The following is a 7,840-nucleotide window of genomic DNA, read 5'->3' on the forward strand; positions in this document are numbered from 1 at the left end:
TGTGCCTTCTATAACACAAATTCTAGGAAAAAAAAAAAAAAAAACACTTGTTCGCCGTTTTCTGCGCCGTGACTGGCAGCACTCCGGCGAAGCGAAACGGGGTCGATTCGAGCACGATATCGGCGTCTTTCGACGTGCTCGCCGGCGACCGTCGCACGAGTACGTCGCACGAGCGCGTCTGCCGGGGCGCCGTTTGCGAAGCCGACGCAAAAGTGGGAACCGCCGCTCGGATGATCGCCGCTTTCGGCAGAGTGAGTGTTGGCACTCCGGGGAAGCGAAACAGCGTGAATGCGCCCACGAAATCGGCGTATTTTGAAGTGCCCGCCGGCGACCGTCGCACGAGTACGGTAAACCGCGTCAGCCGGGGCGTAGTTCGGGACGCCGACGAAAAAGTGGGAAGCGCAACTCGGATCTTCGCCGTTTTTGCAGGAGTGAGTGGCGGCCCTCCTGCGAGACCAAGAAGCATCGATTCGTGCACGAATTCGGCGCCTTTCGACGTGATCGCCGGCGACCGTCGCTCGAGTAGGGCAAACCGCGTCTGCCGGGGCGGGCTTCGGGACGCCGATGCGAAAGTGGGAAACGCTGCTCGGATGTTCGCCGTTTTTGGCCGAGTGAGTGCTGGCACACGGGCGAAGCCAAACGGGGCCGATTACGGCACGATATCGGCGTCTTTCGACGTGCCCGCCGGCGACCGTCGCACGAGTACGGTAAACCGCGTCAGCCCGGGCGGAGTTCGGGACGCCGATGCGAAAGTGGAGAACGCCGCTCGGATCTTCGCCGTTTTTGGAGGAGTGAGTGGCGGCACTCCGGAGAAGCCAAGGAGCGCCAATTAGCGCACGATATCGGCGTCTTTCGACGCGCTCGCCGGCGACCGTCGCACGAGTAGGGCAAACCGCGTCTGCCGGGGCGGGGTTTACGACGCCGACGCAAAAGTGGGAACCGCCGCTCGGATGTTGGCCGTTTTTGGCAGAGTGAGTGCTGGCACTCCGGCGACGCGAAAGAGCGCGAATGCGCCCACGAAAGTGGCGTATTTGGACGTGCGTGACGGCGACCGCTGCAGGAGTACGAAAAACCACGTCAGCCGGGGCGAGCGACACACGGCGGTCTGGGTGCTTATCGCTGCTATTATAGGGGCACCCCGGCAGACGCAGAAAAAAAAAAAAAAATTTTCGACCTTCTTTTTTGCTGGTCGAGCTCGGGTAACCCAGGTCGCAATGGGAGCCGCGCACGAAAGCGGCGTCGCGAGACGCGTTCGCGGTCGCTAGTCGCACGAGCTCGGCAACCGCGTCAGCCGGCGCGGAGTTCGGGATGCCGACGGCTAAGTGGGTACCGCTGCTCGGATGTTCGCCGTTTTTGGCCGAGTGAGTGCTGGCACTCCGGTGAAGCCAAGGAGCGCCAATTCGTGCACGATATCGGCGTCTTTCGACGTGCCCGCCGGCCACCGCCGCACGAGTACGGCAAACCGCGTCTGCCGGGGCGGGGTTCGCGACGCGTACGCAATAGTGGGAACCGTCGCTCGGATGTTCGTCGTCTTTGGCCGAGCGAGTGCTGGCACTCCGGCGAAGCGAAACGGGGCCGATTCGGGCACGATATCGGCGTATTTCGACGTGCTCGCCGGCGACCGTCGCACGAGTACGGCAAAGCGCGTCTGCCGGGGCGAGGTTTGCGACGCCGACGAAAAAGTGGGAAGCGCCGCTCGGATCTTCGCCGTTTTTGCAGGAGTGAGTGGCGGCCCTCCTGCGAGACCAAGAAGCATCGACTCGCGCACGATATCGGTGTCTTTCGACGTGCCCGCCGGCCACCGCCGCACGAGTACGGCAAACCGCGTATGCCGGGGCGGGGTTGGCGACGCCGACGCAAAAGTGGGAACCGCCACTAGGATGTTCGCCGTTTTTGGCAGAGTGAGTGCTGGCACTCCGGCGAAGCGAAAGAGCGCGAATGCGCCCACGAAAGTGGCGTGTTTGGACGTGCTTGACGACGACCACCGCAGGAAAACGAAAAACCACGTCAGCCGGGGCGAGCGACCCATGGCGGTCTGGGTGCTTATCGCTGCTATTATAGGGGCACCCCGGCAGACGCAAAAAAAAAAAAAAAAATTTTTTTCGACATTCTTTTTTGCTCGTCGACCTCGGGTGACCCAGGTCGCAGTGGGAGCCGCGCACGAAAGCGGCGTCGCGAGACGGCTTCGCGGTCGCTAGTCGCACGAGCTCGGCAACCGCGTCTGCCGGGGCGGAGTTCGGGACGCCGACGGCTAAGTGGGAACCGCCGCTCGGATGTTCGCCGTTTGTGGCCGAGTGAGTGCTGGCACTCCGGCGAAGCCAAACGGGGCCGATTCCGGCACGATATCGGCGTCTTTCTACGTGCTCGCCGGCGACCGTCGCACGAGTACGGCAAAGTGCGTCTGCCGGGGCGGGGTTTGCGACGCGTACGCAATAGTGAGAACCGTCGCTCGGATGTTCGTCGTCTTTCGCCGAGCCAGTGCTGGCAATCCGGCGAAGCCGAACGGAGCCGATTCGGGCACGATATCGGCGTCTTTCCACGTGCTCGCCGGCGACCGTCGCACGAGTACGGTAAACCGCGTCAGCCGGGGCGGAGTTCGGGACGCCGATGCGAAAGTGGGAAGCGCCGCTCGGATCTTCGCCGTTTTTGGAGGAGTCAGTGGCGGCACTCCGGTGAAGCCAAGGTGCGCCAATTCGCGCACGATATCGGCGTCTTTCGACGTGCCCGCCGGCCACCGTCGCACGAGTACGGCAAACCTCGTCTGCCGGGGCGGGGTTTGCGACGCCGACGCAAAAGTGGGAACCGCCGCTCGGATGTTCGCCGTTTTTGGCAGAGTGAGTGCTGGCACTCCGGCGAAGCGAAAGAGCGCGAATGCGCCCACGAAAGTGGCGTGTTTGGACGTGCTTGACGACGACCACCGCAGGAAAACGAAAAACCACGTCAGCCGGGGCGAGCGACCCATGGCGGTCTGGGTGCTTATCGCTGCTATTATAGGGGCACCCCGGCAGACGCAAAAAAAAAAAAAATTTTTTTCGACATTCTTTTTTGCTCGTCGACCTCGGGTGACCCAGGTCGCAGTGGGAGCCGCGCACGAAAGCGGCGTCGCGAGACGGCTTCGCGGTCGCTAGTCGCACGAGCTCGGCAACCGCGTCTGCCGGGGCGGAGTTCGGGACGCCGACGGCTAAGTGGGAACCGCCGCTCGGATGTTCGCCGTTTGTGGCCGAGTGAGTGCTGGCACTCCGGCGAAGCCAAACGGGGCCGATTCCGGCACGATATCGGCGTCTTTCTACGTGCTCGCCGGCGACCGTCGCACGAGTACGGCAAAGTGCGTCTGCCGGGGCGGGGTTTGCGACGCGTACGCAATAGTGAGAACCGTCGCTCGGATGTTCGTCGTCTTTCGCCGAGCCAGTGCTGGCACTCCGGCGAAGCCGAACGGAGCCGATTCGGGCACGATATCGGCGTCTTTCCACGTGCTCGCCGGCGACCGTCGCACGAGTACGGTAAACCGCGTCAGCCGGGGCGGAGTTCGGGACGCCGATGCGAAAGTGGGAAGCGCCGCTCGGATCTTCGCCGTTTTTGGAGGAGTCAGTGGCGGCACTCCGGTGAAGCCAAGGTGCGCCAATTCGCGCACGATATCGGCGTCTTTCGACGTGCCCGCCGGCCACCGTCGCACGAGTACGGCAAACCTCGTCTGCCGGGGCGGGGTTTGCGACGCCGACGCAAAAGTGGGAACCGCCGCTCGGATGTTCGCCGTTTTTGGCAGAGTGAGTGCTGGCACTCCGGCGAAGCGAAAGAGCGTGAATGCGCCCACGAAAGTAGCGTATTTGGACGTGCTTGACGGCGACCGCCGCAGGAGTACGAAAAACCACGTCAGCCGGGGCGAGCGACCCACGGCGGTCTGGGTGCTTATCGCTGCTATTATAGGGGCACCCCGGCAGACGCAGAAAGAAAAAAAAAAATGGGGACATGGCGTGCGTCACCGTGCGGCTTCGCAGCGTTGCCGAAGTCGCCGAGCCCTTCGACTGAGCCGAACGGCGGACAGGGAACGTTGGTCGGCCGTTCTAACCTGTCGGTGCCACGCCGAGACGTCGTTAAGGAAAACCGCGTCGTGGGCCTCTACGACGCCGTCGAGTCGTTGTACGTTTGGTGTCCAGCGTGTCGGCGGCGAGTAGCGGACACGTCGTTCACGACTTCGGTCTTTCGCAGTCGACGCGAACTTGCGGAGAGTCGTGGTGCCTCACGTTTTCGGCAGAAACCGCGGCGGAATTTTCCCGTGCGTGCGCGCACGACCTCGGTGCTGTGCCGTCAGCGTAGTGTTGCACAAACTCGTGGCCTACCCAAGGTGCGGTACGTTTGCGGCCGTATCCTCGGTGGGAATTTCGTGAGTAGGGTCGCAAATTCTACGACCTCGGCGGGTTTGAGAGCGACGTAGACTTGTGGCACGCTCAACATGCCACACGTTTCGGGGCACACCCGCGGTGAAATTTTCTCGAGTACGCTCGTATTAGGGCCCAAAGAGGTCTGGGTACTTATCGCTGCTATTATGTGGGGGTTCTCGTGAGCGGCGTACGCGAAAGCGACCGGGTGTCTGATATGCGGCGGGCTTCGGCCTCGTCAAGCGTGTCCTCGGGTCTGCTCCAGGGGAATCCACGGCAGTCGTCTGCAGCCTCATCCGCTTGATGCGTTAGGGGCTGGTTGTCGGACGGTGCCGTTTTACCACGATATCGAGGTGTGTTCCGTGTCGTCCTCGGGCGATTCAGATGCGAAAGCGCCGAAGACGCGGGCGTGACCCGTCGTCTGGCGGCTTTGCAGTCTCGGCTCCGTTGCTAGTTCCGGCCGGTCCACCGACAGTGCAGCGGGCTTGGGCAACCCGCACGGCGCGACCGAGTCGATGCAACGAAAAAGAGCGAGCATGAACGTGCTTCTTGCCGCACGGCTCCCACTCGTCTTTCGGGAAGGTTGTGCCGTAGCGAGCTCGAACGCCGTCATCTCGGAGTGCAAAATAAGCGTGTTGGGGCGCCTGAAGGTGGCCTCCGCCGCACACAGACTGCGTCCGGCCCGCCGAGGGCGAGGACGGACGCGCAGTCGAACGATTACCTGGTTGATCCTGCCAGTAATCATATGCTTGTCTCAAAGATTAAGCCATGCATGTCTAAGTACATGCCGAAATAAGGCGAAACCGCGAATGGCTCATTAAATCAGTTATGGTTCCTTAGATCGTTTCTTCCTACTTGGATAACTGTGGCAATTCTAGAGCTAATACATGCAGTGAGCCTGGAGCCCTTTGGGTAACGGGTGCTTTTATTAGACCAAGATCGATCGGGTTTCGGCCCGTATTGTGTGGTGACTCTGGATAACTTTGTGCTGATCGCATGGCCACGAGCCGGCGACGTTTCTTTCAAGTGTCTGCCTTATCAACTTTCGATGGTAGGTTACTTGCTTACCATGGTTGTTACGGGTAACGGAGAATCAGGGTTCGATTCCGGAGAGGGAGCCCGAGAAACGGCTACCACATCCAAGGAAGGCAGCAGGCGCGCAAATTACCCACTCCCGGCACGGGGAGGTAGTGACGAAAAATAACAATACGGGACTCTTTTGAGGCCCCGTAATTGAAATGAGTACACTCTAAATCCTTTAACGAGGATCAATTGGAGGGCAAGTCTGGTGCCAGCAGCCGCGGTAATTCCAGCTCCAATAGCGTATACTAAAGCTGCTGCGGTTAAAAAGCTCGTAGTTGGATCTCAGTTCCAGACGAGTAGTGCATCTACCCGATGCGACGGCTCGGACTGAACATCATGCCGGTTCTTTCTTGGTGCACTTCATTGTGTGCCTCGAGATGGCCGGTGCTTTTACTTTGAAAAAATTAGAGTGCTCAACGCAGGCGAGTCGCCTGAATAAACTTGCATGGAATAATAGAACAAGACCTCGTTTCTGTTCTGTTGGTTTTTGGAATACGAGGTAATGATTAAGAGGGACGGACGGGGGCATTCGTATTGCGGCGCTAGAGGTGAAATTCTTGGACCGTCGCAAGACGAACTACTGCGAAAGCATTTGCCAAGAATGTTTTCATTGATCAAGAACGAAAGTCAGAGGTTCGAAGGCGATCAGATACCGCCCTAGTTCTGACCATAAACGATGCCAACCAGCGATCCGCCTGAGTTACTCAAATGACTCGGCGGGCAGCTTCCGGGAAACCAAAGTATTTGGGTTCCGGGGGAAGTATGGTTGCAAAGCTGAAACTTAAAGGAATTGACGGAAGGGCACCACCAGGAGTGGAGCCTGCGGCTTAATTTGACTCAACACGGGAAAACTTACCCGGCCCGGACACTGGGAGGATTGACAGATTGAGAGCTCTTTCTTGATTCGGTGGATGGTGGTGCATGGCCGTTCTTAGTTGGTGGAGCGATTTGTCTGGTTAATTCCGATAACGAACGAGACTCTAGCCTATTAAATAGGTGCGGGGTTCCCAGCACCTTACAACCTTCTTAGAGGGACAAGCGGCTCCTAGCCGCACGAAACAGAGCAATAACAGGTCTGTGATGCCCTTAGATGTCCGGGGCCGCACGCGCGCTACACTGAAGGAAGCAGCGTGTCTTTATCCCTGTCTGAAAAGACTGGGTAACCCGTGGAACTTCTTTCGTGATTGGGATAGGGGCTTGCAATTGTTCCCCTTGAACGAGGAATTCCCAGTAAGCGCGAGTCATAAGCTCGCGTTGATTACGTCCCTGCCCTTTGTACACACCGCCCGTCGCTACTACCGATTGAATGATTTAGTGAGGTCTTCGGACCGATGTCCGGCGCGGCCTTTCGGTTGCGCCGGTCTGTTGGAAAGATGACCAAACTTGATCATTTAGAGGAAGTAAAAGTCGTAACAAGGTTTCCGTAGGTGAACCTGCGGAAGGATCATTAACGGATTGTGAAGGGTGAGCGCCTCAGCTGCGTCTGCGCCCGACACTTTCTGCCGCTGACCCCGTTTGGACGCGGGGTCGGCTTTTCCCCACGGGGCTGCCTGAATGTGGAGCGGCACCCCGTGACAAATTGTTGCGCCCAGCGGACGCCAACACCGCGACCTTGGACGGTCGGCCAGGTGGCGGACGCGGGTACAAACGGCGCAACGCACTCATAGGTCGGCTTTCGACCCGCCACTGCACCGTGGCTCGAAGCGCTCGAAATGCGCGACCCGACCGCTGCGGGACCGCCTAGTACTGTAAACAGGAGCGGCGGAGCGCGAACGGCGAGTCGTGGTTACGTCGGTAGAAGGCGAGGCTGCGCGTTCCCGAAACGCCAGCCGAGTGCCCTCCCGACCGTTCGAGCGTGCAAGAACGAGACCCGACAATCGCGCGGCGACTGCCAAGTACGAGAGGAACGGCACAAGCGTCGGCGGTCGGTCAAGGAACTGGCGATGTGACGGGTCCGCTGTGCACCAGTGCATACCGTCCCGCCGTCCGCGGCAAGCGCCTCCGCGTCCTCGGGTGACGGAGGCTGCCGGTCGGTTCTTGCAGGCGAGGGATCTCGCTGGCACCGGTTCGCGTTGACGCGCGGCCGGGCATGGCACGGCGATGCGACGGCCGAGGTGCGCAGTACTCGATGGAGGAACCGCACGCTCCGATGACCGTCCCGCCCTCCGCGGCGTATGCGTACCGACCGTAATGGTTGCAGCAGCGCCGGCCGGCTTTTGAATTCGCCACACGAAACACGGTGCGAGATCGCGGTTAGGGGAGCGTCGACGTTGCCAGGCGTTTTGCTTGCTGCCGAGGGAAAGGCGGCACGGCCACGTCGCGCTCGTCGCGATTAGCGGGTCTGCGCGCTTTGGGAAGGTGCCGCAACGACTTGCCGAAAG

General features: G+C 60.2%; 1 non-coding gene across 1 annotated transcript; it reads left to right on the forward strand.

Annotated features, from left to right (window-relative positions):
- The first annotated feature begins 5,094 nt into the window (after positions 1 to 5,094).
- LOC142793623 (small subunit ribosomal RNA) lies at positions 5,095 to 6,909 on the forward strand. The gene has a single exon (XR_012891690.1). It is a non-coding gene; the product is annotated as a small subunit ribosomal RNA (ribosomal RNA).
- The last annotated feature ends 931 nt before the right edge of the window (positions 6,910 to 7,840 follow it).

This window comes from Rhipicephalus microplus, unplaced genomic scaffold (genome assembly GCF_043290135.1).
Source record: "Rhipicephalus microplus isolate Deutch F79 unplaced genomic scaffold, USDA_Rmic scaffold_314, whole genome shotgun sequence".
Lineage (NCBI taxonomy): Eukaryota > Metazoa > Arthropoda > Arachnida > Ixodida > Ixodidae > Rhipicephalus > Rhipicephalus microplus.